At 45.2% G+C, this 12,393-nt stretch overlaps 1 long non-coding RNA gene across 6 annotated transcripts in view; it reads right to left on the reverse strand.

The window, feature by feature from the left end:
* The window catches only part of LOC138565979 (uncharacterized), a 195,560-nt gene that overhangs the window by 95,290 nt on the left and 87,877 nt on the right, over positions 1–12,393 (reverse strand). For all 6 annotated transcript variants that reach the window (XR_011301762.1, XR_011301753.1, XR_011301766.1 and 3 more), the window contains exons 4-5: positions 6,197–6,214; positions 4,986–5,006 (exon numbers count right to left, since the gene is read on the reverse strand). This is a non-coding gene — a long non-coding RNA (uncharacterized lncRNA). The remainder of the gene's footprint in view (positions 1–4,985; positions 5,007–6,196; positions 6,215–12,393) is intronic.

Raw genomic sequence — 12,393 nt, forward strand, 5'->3', positions numbered from 1 at the left:
GTAAATGTTTCTGCTCCAGGGAATTTCCCTGTCAGGGAGCTCTGGGGACGCCTTGACAGTCGATTGGGACTTCGACCTACTCTATGCATTCCCGCTGATCCCTGTCATTCAGCTGGTTCTCAGGAGACTACGTGTTCAGGACCATGATGATCTTGATCACTCCGGACTGGGCCCGGAGAACATAGTGCCCGTAGTTGCTAGAAATGTACATCTACCTTACCTGCCATATTTCGCAGAGAACAGTCCTCATCCCCCACTCGGAAAGAGGGTCCTGCACCATAATGTCCATAGCCTGAACCTTCATGTCTGGCTACTGAAAGGCTGACGTATTGGGGGTGGGATTTGTCTGAGGATGTCCTGGACGTATTCCTCTCTGCTAGAGGACCCACCACTAAGTCCATTTAGGCCTGCAGGTGCAGATGTTTTCGACTTGGTGCCGGGAGAGGGAGCTGGGCCATTTTCTTTGCTCCACATGGATTTCCCTCTGTCTTTGTTCCGGACGGGCCAACAGATTGGCACAATCAGTGCGTATCTTGCAGACTTTTAGGTCTTTAAGAGAACCCCGGAAAAGGGCTCTTTTTCGTGATCCCCACATTTATGCAATTTCTAAGGGGTCTTTCCAATGTGTTCCTCTGCACCAGTTTGTTGTTCCGGTGTGGGACTTAAATTGAGCGTTGACATTTTTAATGGGTGCTCAATTTGAGCCCCTTCATTCTTGTTCTTCTTGACTGCTCACACAGTGATTTCCCTGGTTGTCATTGCTTCCGTTAGACGGGGGAGTGAGCTCCAGGCACTGTCTGTTAATCATCCCTACTTGGTTTTCTTCATGGAGGAGGCGACGTTGAGTGTTAGGTCTTCCTTCCTTCCAAAAGTGGTCTCTGATTTCCATCAATCTCAAAAGATCCATCTACCCGTCTTTTATCTTCTGCCTCATCCTTGCAAGGAGAGGAGTGTTTCCTTTGGCTCAATCCAGTGCAGGCACTCATGTTCTAGGTCTCTCAGACAAGGGAGACAGTACAGATGACCAACTTTTCATTGGGTACTCTGGTACCCAAGCGGGTAGAGCTGTTACAAAACAGACCCAGTCGATCATTCTCTGCACCTCAGAATGCTATGATCCGGCTGGCAAGGAGGTCCCTGAGGGCATCAGAGTTCACTCTGCCAGAGGGTTGGCTGTCACCTCGGCTCTGCAGCGTGGAGGGCCTGTTCTGGATGTTGGCCAAACAGCTATGAGGGTTTCTTTGCACACATTTGGTAAGCTTCACTGCTTGGATTCTACATCTGTCAGGACACTTTTTTTCAGAGTTTTCTGATTTAGGTGATGTACACCAGGTCGTTGTACTGTTTTAGGCATTTGATTGATTAGGAATCTGTGGAAGGAAGCAGTCCATTAGAAGAAGAAATGACTTACCTTTGGTAATATTCTTTCTGATGGACGTTCCTCCCATGGATTCCTCCCTACCTGCTCCTCTTGGGGTAGCTAGTACACCTTAGTTCTGCGGTCCCTCAGCATTAGAGTGCTAGGGAAAAGGGGATGAACCGAGGTACCGAGGCACGGCACCTCTATATATTCAGGCCCGATTTCACGTCTGGTGTGGAACGCCTAGTGGCAATGGGCGGAGCCAACATGGAGCCATGCTGTGCCCCCTGCGGTGAAAAGTTTCCAAAGAGCAGCTGGTGCTGGGAGATAGATATCACAGATAAGGAATCCATGGGAGGAACATCCATCAGAAAGTACATAAACAGAAGGTAAGTATTGTTCATTTAGTTGGTTGTATTTAGCATAACACTTTGTAGCGAGGCATGCTTTGGCAATGGGTTTATTTGTATGTTTATGTATTTGCAATTTGCCTTAGACTCATGGGCAAACGAGTGCAAACATGACGGAAACAAACAACACAACAATTAGCACTACGTCAGCTAGTAAACAAGGACTAAAATACAAATAAAACATCACGAAAAGAAATAAAATATAATAAGAAAGATAAAACAATACAGCAAGATAGGGTTGCACGGTAATAGCAGCATGTAAGCCCTGTGCGGGGGGTTAAATAAAAATAAAAAAGAATCAGATACTTGTCAACCTTTTTGTGTTGTTTTGGGAACAGATCCTCAAGACCTGTTTTGTTTGGATTCTATTATTTGAAGTCTTTGTGGAAGGGAACACTGAGACTGGGCGACATTTATGTGCTCTCTTGGGAACTGAGCCTCAAAACCTCTTTTGTTTGGATTTCATTATTTGAAGTCTCGGGCAAGGGAACCCTGAGACTGAGAGCAACATTTTTGCAGTTCTTGAGAACAGAGTCTCAAGACCTCTTTTGTTTGGATTCTATTATTTGAAGTCTTGGGGATGGGAACCCTGATACTGAGTGACCTTTTTGTGTTGTCTTGGGAACGGAGCCTCAAGACCTCTTTTGTTTGTATTATATTATTTGAAACTTGGGGAAGGGAAACCCCAGGATTGGCTCTGAACTATATTGCCTTGAACTGGATAAAGGTAACCTTAAGACTCTCTTTTTTATGACACATTCTTAAGCTTGGGGAAGGGGAGCTGAGAGAGAGATGTGTGCTGGAAGAAGCTCAGAACTTTAACGCTGTTTCTTAGTGAAGTATGAGGCATCAGACTTCAGGATCCTGTTGTTACAAGTCTTTATTCAGGAAAGTCTTATATAGGCCCGTTAGTATTCAGCCATCCTCCTCGGTCTCCCCAACCATCTCTCACTGGCATCAGCTCCTTCCATTCCAGAAACTACATACACTCTCCATTCGACGGAATACCCATCCACACACACACACACACACTGCTAGCCCTCTACACTTTTACTTTAACATCCTTGCACATTGGTTTGTCGTAGTTGTGAGGTCAACATTAGGTTTTGGACAGAGATGGACTATTTAACATTTTGACTCATATTTCTTTAGTTTTGTTCCGGTAGTGAAATCCCACCTTAGCATAGGGCAAGTTAGGCCTTAGACCATCCTGACACTGAAGTTAATAAATATATTATGTGTTTGAACTTGAAGTCTCTTGTCTGTGTCATACTTCATGTTGACTTCATTACTGCTAGAGGTTAACACACGAGAGCCAGAATCTGCATGATATTTCTTATTTTAGATGCATTTGATTAAACTGCTTAAACTATTTTTCGACTACACATTAGAAACTGCAGATTGTTTTTTCTTATCCAAACAGGTTGAATTTTGAGTATATATGTCAGCACCTGGAAGATCTCTAAGAATACATAAAGCAAGGACACTTATTAAAGGGGTACCAGTGGGCCTCAGTCCAAATTTGGTGGTACTCAGCGGTAAATCTGCAGAATTATTGCCAAAATCGTTTACCATTATAGCACCTGGGCTCTGTGGATTTATCACAGGATTCCAAGTGGTGGAATAGTGGTGTTAGTTCCCATGTTCATAGCCAGATGACTCCATGGGAATGTTTAGGGATTTACCACGAGCGGTAATTCCATCACAGTAAATCTGCCCTTGATGTGGAGGCTTTACCTCAAGCATTACACTGGAGGCCAATCCTCCACTTCAGGGCCAATCTCGTAGTTTTGCGATATGGTAAAATCAGTAGTAATTCCGTTACCACACAAACAATTGGTGGTAATGGTATTACCACCACCTTCTTACCACACCTCAAAACGTGTTATGATGCCATGTGTATGGCCATGTATCCTAAGGAATAAAGTGTCCCCCTACAATACATAAAAAACATATTGCAGGTCACCTCTGTGTTCCGTGACCTTATAAAGACACTCCGGCCTTGGCTTTATTCCTCTATTTGGTCACATAACTCCTCGGCCACTTGAAACATCCTTATAACATACGATTGGGGGTACTTCATCCCATATATAAACTTTCAAGGATCCTGTAGGACAGGACGTCTGTATCACATTTCCAAGCTTTTCAGAGACGAGGAGGGCAACACTGCCTTCTTGTTTCACACACCCCGGTTACTTACATGATGTTTGTAATTTATTGGGACAATGTTATGAATAGCAGCAGCAAAGCTATCAGTGAGCCACGTTACAGTGGGGCCCAGTATATTGATATCAAAGTAGTAAAGCGATATGAGTCGCATGTTTTATAGACCTTGCACAATTAAGGGTGTCCGAATAGAGTTTACCCGGGATAGGCTTATCCAAGGCCTCAGGGGAAGGCACTGTGCAGTGGCAGGGAGACTATTTAGCCTGATGTTTAACCCATGATGGTTAGTGTGGCCTGTCTGCTCAGCGAGGGTGTGTAGCTGAGAGTTAGGCCTGGATAGCTTTACTACCTGGCAGCTCAAGGCAGTGTTGAGATCTAGCAGAAAACAGCAATAACCCAGGGGCACTGCCTCACTACTAGGCAGGTTGGATGTAGGTTTCACTTTGACTTTGTACCCACTGAGCCTTATAGGGATCACCCCCGGATTAATACTGATCCTGGTGGATGAGGAGAGGGAGAATGTAGTCCAATGCGAAGGGGGATTTTAGCTTGAAACGTAGGGGGGCAATTATTGAGTTGTTATTTAAATGAACAAGCAGTAATCATCTGTCAAGAGCATAACCAGAAACTCAAGGTGCGCCATTAACACCATTAACACAGGGATATAAGAGCCACAGAAGCAGGTGAAAGAAATTAGATGCCCAGTGGTGCATAGCAGGCCCTTATCGTGCCATAAAGACCTTTCCCATCCCTTCATCAGTCTCTGGTGTTGTGCAGTAAAGGCTGGGACTCTTTGGGAGGCTGAGACATACCTTCTCAAATAAAGTATCATCTGCTTTTCTTTGTTAAAGAATGCCAGATCCAAAGCCTAGTGTAAGGGAATTTTACACCCAATAAAAGCTCCTAAAAGCACTGGGTTTTATAGAGGTGTGCGAGTGAAAATCAAGAGCCTTGAAGATAATGTCTACATCGGAACCTCAAACTGGTTTCCAGTACAAGAGCAAATCAAAATCCATTAAACATCAAGGGTATTTAAAGTGAGTACTTACCATGTAACGGCAGGAGCTGATCTGCAATTAAAAGGGAACAGAAACAGGTGAGGCTTTCGCTGTATTATTCCACAATGCTACTCATCTCGGTTTAAGCAGACTTAAATACCAGCAGCTCATTTAGGGTTTGAAACATAAGCTGGGTCAACAGACTGCAGGTAACACACAGCTGTAAAATAGTGTGTAACTAAGGCAGTGTTTCCAATGTAATTCCTACATCATAACAGGGACGTCATTTAGGGGTCGCCAGAGGTCGCAACTGCCACCTCTGTGGTCTCCCTTGCGACCTCTGTGGTCTCCCTTGCGACCTCTGTGGTCTCCGTTGTGACCTCTAAAAAAAAAAGAAACAAAAAAAAACTTTTTTTTTTTTTTATTGTAAAGCAAGCTCCTGGGCTGTGGCCAGCACCCTGTGGCTCTTTACCTCTGGAGTGGCTGGCTTTCTTGTTCAGGCCCCTTAAAAAAAGAAGAAAAATAAGAACAGGAGTGCCACAAGTCTAACACTTTCAGCACTGACCCTAAATAAGAAAGAATAGGAATACCAAATAATGTGTCTTTCTGGAATTCTATTCAATAATTACTAGACTCAATAAAGGTTTATTTCAGGCACACTTCAGGGGGTGAGTCACTGAGTTAGTTTGTTGTCAAACGCCTCAACTCAGCCTTTCATCCTTCTGAGGTCAATAAATGAGTACCGACACATGTTGGGTGATATTGGGTGCATATTTTTTCTATATAAAGCGCTTAAGCGTAAGTGCTATATAATAACACATCATTATCATTTGGTCATAGATGTCTGCTTGCATACACAGTCATTTGGTAATATGGGCCTATACACACTGATCTTAATGATACAAATGGCGATCCATTCTTGTATGAAATGTACATCACATTATAGTTATATCATAACCATATTTTTTGTAGTGTAAAATGCTATTTGATGCCACTTTCTGTTTTGTCAACAGGTGAAAGGTCGCGTTCCATCGCTTCCCGCAATATCACTTCTGGTTGGGGTCAAATTACATCACTTCCGGTGATGTCATGAGGGGGTCAAGGGTCATGTGATGTCGCTTCTGCAACCCCTGGCATTTTAGTGAAATGACGTCCCTTCATCATAGACTTAAAGAGAATGTCCTCATCAGAACCTTCAGCCTCTCATTGCTTTCCAGTCCAAGAGCAAATTAAAAAAAAGTAAACAGCAAGTGAGTCTTTACCAGATTCCTGGTCGCCACCTGCAATTAAAAGGGAACAGAAACAGGTCAGTCTTCCTCTGTATCATTTGTACACAGCACTACTCATGTCAGTTTAAGCAGACTTAAATACCAACAGCACATTTATATTTTGAAACTTAAACCCGTATTGGGTTAACATATTGCAGGTTTTACAGAGAGGTTGAATATTGTTTATTTTTTTTACACGTAGGTGTAACTGCGTGACTCGTGCGATGTCAGGAGTTGATTGGCTGAATAAGAGCCCTAAGTTAATGATCACATGTCGGAGGTGTTAGTAAAACAGCATATTTTACAAATCATTGTAGGTATTATGTCATTTTCGAACAGGAACATCATATTATCTGCGTGAGAATATGAACAATCGATTGCTTCTGCATTTGTTGTAACATATGGTTTGGAGAAAAACATTCATAGAATATAAAAAATCAATACAATGCGGCTAATGCCGGACGCACACATTCAGTGTCACACACCCGCATTGCACGTCCAATGGGCCGGCAGAAGACCCCAGGATGCCACACCTCTTCCCGGTCATCTTCAAGATCTTATGTGACTGGTCGAGGGGTCTTTACACAGATTGCCTGTTGGGTCTTAGTGGCGAGAGACCCGTCACTATGAGCCTCCTGCACCGCTCTCCTGCCTGTGGCCGAGCTCTAGTGGGGTGCAAGGTTTACCTCCCAAGGTGCAGGTGACGGCGCCCCACTGGGAGCTGCTCCGCCTTTCTTCATTCTCTAAAGTACCTTCTTTCCAGTGGCTCGGATTTCTTTCTAACCTCGTGTACATTGTAAGGTAAGTAAGATCTCCTTATAGAACCTGGAAACATTGCAGACAAAACATAAGGGTTCATCCATTTGAAGCAGGGTTCAAGAGAGGGGAGCCCCCTCTCCCACTTCAGCATTGCACTGAGTGGTTGTGGGATTCCCACTCCTATTAAGCACAACGTGAAAGCCCCTACCTGCTGCTATTTGCCTGAAGTCTAAGATTAAAGGACTCCACTGTCCCCCAGGGTGCACTGTTGCACTTGGGCTTTGCTTCACATCTAGAATAATCTATCCTGGGTACACCTTGCACAGCTTTGGGAAATTATATGAGTATACTATTGAGGAGATAAAATCAGCTATGTTGTCATTATCCAAAGACTTGTCCCAGAGACTGCCCAGGCCGGACATGGTATGATTTCCTGGTGGGCCTCTGCCCATGGGCCTGGCTCTGTGAGATGCCTGTGAGTGTGAGTGCCAGAGCCAGTCATAGATTGCTTCAATGCTGCCGGATCTACGGCGTAACACTATGACCTGCGGCAGTCCAACAGAGTCTCAATGACTTGTGGTCTACTCCTCGGCCACTGGGCTCTCCCCATTGTTGGACTGGCCTATAGGCAACTTTGGAGATGTCCCAGTGGGCCTCTGCCAGTGGGCCTGGGCTCTGTGAACTGACTGGGAGTGTGAAAGCCTTGCCTAGCAGCAGCCAGATCCAGCCATTGATGGTTTCAATGCTGCCGGACCTACAGCCTAACACTATGACCTGCGGCAGTCCAACAGGGTCTTTATGGCTTGTGGTCTTCTCCATGGCCACTGGGACCTCTCCAGTGGTGGACTAGCCTGTAGGCAACTCTGGAGACTTCCCGGTGGGTTTCTGCACAGGGCCTGGGCTCTGTGAGCTGCCTATGAGTGTGACTGCCAGAGCCAGTCATCAAATGTTTCAATGCTGCCGGACCTACAGCCTAACAATATGACCTGCGGCAGTCCAACTGAGTCTCTATGGCTTGTGGTCTCCTCCATGGCCACTGGGCCCTCCACAGTACTGGACTGTGCTGTAGGCAACTCTGCTGTAGGCAACTCTGCAGATTTCCCAGTGGGCCTCTGCCCAAAGGACCAGGCTCTGTGAGCTGCCTGGGAGTGTGATACCCTTTCCTAGCAGCATCTAGAGCCAGCCATACAATGCTTCAATGCCGCCGGACCTAAAGCCTAAGACTATGACCTACGGCAGTCCAACTGAGTCTCTATGGTTTGTGATCTCCTCCTCGGCCACTGTGCCCTCCCCAATGGTGGACTGGCCTGCATGCAACTCTACAGATTTCTTGGTGGGCCTCTGCCCATGGGCATGGACTCTGTGAGCTGCCTGTGAGTGTGAGTGTGAGTGCAAGGGCCAGCTGAGTCCCAGTCGATCCACCGTACGAGCAGGGTGCTCATCCGCCTTGATGCAAGACATAGGAGTAGTACTCACTGCCCCCAGGATGCCGTGATGCAGAGGTAAGCTCCAGGCATATTACCAGCTGCCTCAGCGCCTCTCCTTCACATCGAGTGGCATTGTTCCCAAAGCTTTCAAAATTCATTTTTATGCCCAAGCACCCTGCCTGCCTCATCCTGCCAGCCGCCCACTCTCTATCTGCAGTATTTGTGAGCATAGCGTCCGTGTGCTAATAAAAATGCATGAAAGCCGGCTGATCTGTGTCTTCTAAGATGTCCGCCGCGCTTTGTGCCTCCCGCACCTGACTTTGTCTGCATTGTCTGCCTGACCTCATACCAGCTGGTGGTGTGACCGGATTGGCCCTTTCCTTCAACTTACCTTGCCACCAATCACCAACAGGCGAGAGCCGGCCAATGAGCTAAGGCCTAGAGAGAAGGCCAGCCTCTGACCGAGCGTGACCAGGCGTATCAGTGTGGTACACTGGAGGTCGCTCACGCTACACTGGCATCCCGACTCACCAACCTTCAATTAAGGTAACTTTCGCCCGACCTCCTGTTCAGACTTGCCACATATTTATATATTGCTACAACATCCTAAATAGACCTACTATCCATAGCATTACATGCCCTGCAAGTCTGCCGCCCGAGTACTCTGCTACCGCTATATCTGCCTACTGACTTTTAGCATGTTGAAGGCTACACTATGACTTTCTGGCCGCAAACAAGTAAACTCTGCCTGTGTATGACTATCCTCCATGTGCCATCTAGCATACTAGCCTGTGCCAACTTGCGTACTATATATGTGCACTGATCCTTGTAAAGCATTAGGTCTCCTGCATATGCTCTGTGTTATATTTGCGAGACATACCTTACCTGTATGCAAGCTTGCACCTTACATTATTTTACCATGTGTGGTATTTCTTTAGCTCCCACTGTATAGCACTAGGTTTCTATGCACCCCATTGTGTCAGAACTGCTAGATCCACGCTGCCATGTATGCTAATTGCCCTAGACTGTACTATCTTAGCATGTGTGGTATTTGCTTAGCTCCCACTGTATAGCACCAGGTGTCTATGCACCCTATTGTGTCAGAACTGCTAGATCCACGCTGCCACGTATGCTAATTGCCGGCAGCCACACACTGCATAATTCCTAACTAGCTCCACATACACAATGTATCTCCCACTGCTTTACACTGTTCTACTCAGAACACTTCTATATATTATCAGTCTACAATATCTTCCATTGCTACTAAATTCACTCCCATTCGTGCCGGCGCATAACTTCCTTAAACAGGTCAACATGATTACTATACCCTGCACTGTACTACAGAGGAACCTCAAATTACGTGCCTGACTCCCAAGGCTCTATGACCCTTTAACCAAATCAGCGCAAAGTAATGCTACTATTAGTCCACACAACACTAGGCACTCCCAGCACCCTCTTCAACTTAACAGCAGACTCTTCCGAGAGCCTATCCTCGCCCCAAAAGGCAATCATAAAATTCAGCCATCATTTTTTAAACCAGTACAGTCTGGGACAAAGGGTGCACTTGTAAACGCCCACTTTATGGTAGCCCACGCAATAGATATAGCCGACTTACTACATAATGAAGATTTAGACTTCCTAGCTGTGACCGAATCCTGGCTCCACCCATCAGCTGGTCCAGCATTTATGCTAGCCTTACAAGATGATTAAACCCTACTAAGACTTCATCGTACCACCTCTCGAGGTGGAGGTCTTGCAATAATAGCCAAAACTAATCTAACATTGAAACTTTCTCCACCCCACAACACAGGCTCATGTGAATCCCTTAACCTTATCTAATATGCAGTCTGCATTTATTCACCTCATATACTGACCTCCCGGCCCTCTAGGATCTTTTGAAGAGGACCTAACAAACATCCTATCAAATAATCTCAAGTACTCCTCCCAAAGCATCTTATTAGGAGACTTTAACCTTGGTCTCAGCGACCGTTTAGATGCTAATGCCACTCTAATTAATAACACCTTAGAGGAATTAGGCTTTACCCAGAAGATCACAGATCCCACGCACATCAAAGGTAGAACCCTTGATTGGTTAGCTGTGCATAATTGCCCAATTATGGTCTCATCTATAATGCCACAGCCTTGGTCTGATCACTACTTGATCACATTATCCTTAGAGGCCGTATTACCATTGCAACCTGACGGTGTCCGGACATTTCATCGACAAAAATTGGTCGACAGGACATTTGGTCGACGTAATTTCGTCGAAAACCAAATGGTCGATTTTTTTTTAAAATTTATATATTTATTTTTAAGGTTGTAGTTTAGGGAAAAAAAGGGTTATTTAGTAAAAAAGGGGGATGGGGGGACCCCCCCCCAAAAAAAGGGTAAAAATAAAAAAATACAAACATTCGACCATTTGGTTTTCGACGAAATTGGTTCGATCATTTGTCCAGTCGACCAATTTTTTTGATGAATTGTCTAGTAACCCAACCTGACAGCATAGCTCCAGCTGTCCCGACCAGAAACAAAAGAAACATTACTCCTGAAAACCTTATCCCTTTGATCCTACCTACTCTTAACGCCATTCTGGACCACACAGTTCCTTCTACTATGGTAGACTTGTATAATAAAGTAATGCTATCATCCCTTGATGACATAGCACCACTGAAGATGAGAAAGAGTAAACCTCGCAAACATGTGAATACCTGGTTCTCTCCCCACCTTAAGGCTATCAGACAGGAGAAACGACGTTGTGAAAAAATCTGGAGGTCAGATCCTTCAGATCCTTCAGATCCTTCAGAAAATAATAAGAAAAACCTGAGCAAACTAGCTTATCAGTATAAAAAAGAAATCATCCTTGCTAAACAAACCTCCTATATAACCTGCAAATTTCTCAAGCCAAATCTAACACCAAAGAGCTTTTTGTAATTCTGAAAGAGGTAGAATCCCCTGTTCAGACGCCTGACACTTGCCTCAAGGATAGAACTTGGTGCACAGGTATACAAAATGCTCTAGCTAATAAAATTACCTCCCTGCAAACCAAGATTAGTAATAAAAAAAGACTCCCTTCTCTCCACCTCCAAATCCAGCAACACTAGCTCCTCAATGTCACAATCCATCCTGACGCCTCCTCCTGTGCCTATTCCCCACTTTAACTTCCGTAAAGTATCCACCAAAGAGGTTGAAAAAGTCATTCTTACTCTCAAACCCTCGAATTGCCATGGGGACCTGTGCCCTGCACAATTGATAAAAGATGCAGCTTGTGAACTTGCTCTTGCAGAAATTGTCTCTTCAATGTTATTGCTAAATCATGCAATTGCTTTTTACACAGCAGTACTTAGCATGCCTGTAAGGTCTTGAGCAAGCCATGCTACTGTAACTAACTCGAGTATATATGTGCTCAACTGCATCTGACTACTCTGATGTGTATAGTCAGTTTTACTATTGCCTTGCCCAGTACATAGGTGCACAGTCGCTCTAGACTGCTCGGATTGTCATTAATAAGCCCGGCCTTTGCTATTACTTTCCAGCACATAACTGCTCTAGTACCATAGCTCACTGGTAATGTGTTGAGTAAATGCTTCTGGCACCGCCTAGCTTGGCATTTCTAGACCCTATTCACGTTGCAGCAGCCTCCTGTACTGTTACTCGCCCAGACCCATTCATTTTGTATTGTATGTATGATACACCCTGCACAGGCTCCCACTTTACTATCCATAGTAATGGACTCTCCAGAGTAGCATGCCCCGCCACCACCCCAGCCCCTGCCCAAACCTTTCATGCCCCTGACCAATACATTTCCCCAAGATCGCCACCTGATTAATGGTCCTACAGACCACATACGGATCCAAAAGCCACAAAGAACCAGCTCACCCTATTTAACTACTACTAATAAACCACCTAAAATGACTACTCCGGTCTTCAGCTCACGTAGATGCTCCAGGCTTAGATCTCGGACCGGCCCCACGTTATGCTCTCCGATCCGACACTGCCTTAAAGTCA

This window comes from Ambystoma mexicanum, chromosome 1p, assembly GCF_040938575.1.
Source record: "Ambystoma mexicanum isolate Mex_15411 chromosome 1p, UKY_AmexF1_1, whole genome shotgun sequence".
Lineage (NCBI taxonomy): Eukaryota > Metazoa > Chordata > Amphibia > Caudata > Ambystomatidae > Ambystoma > Ambystoma mexicanum.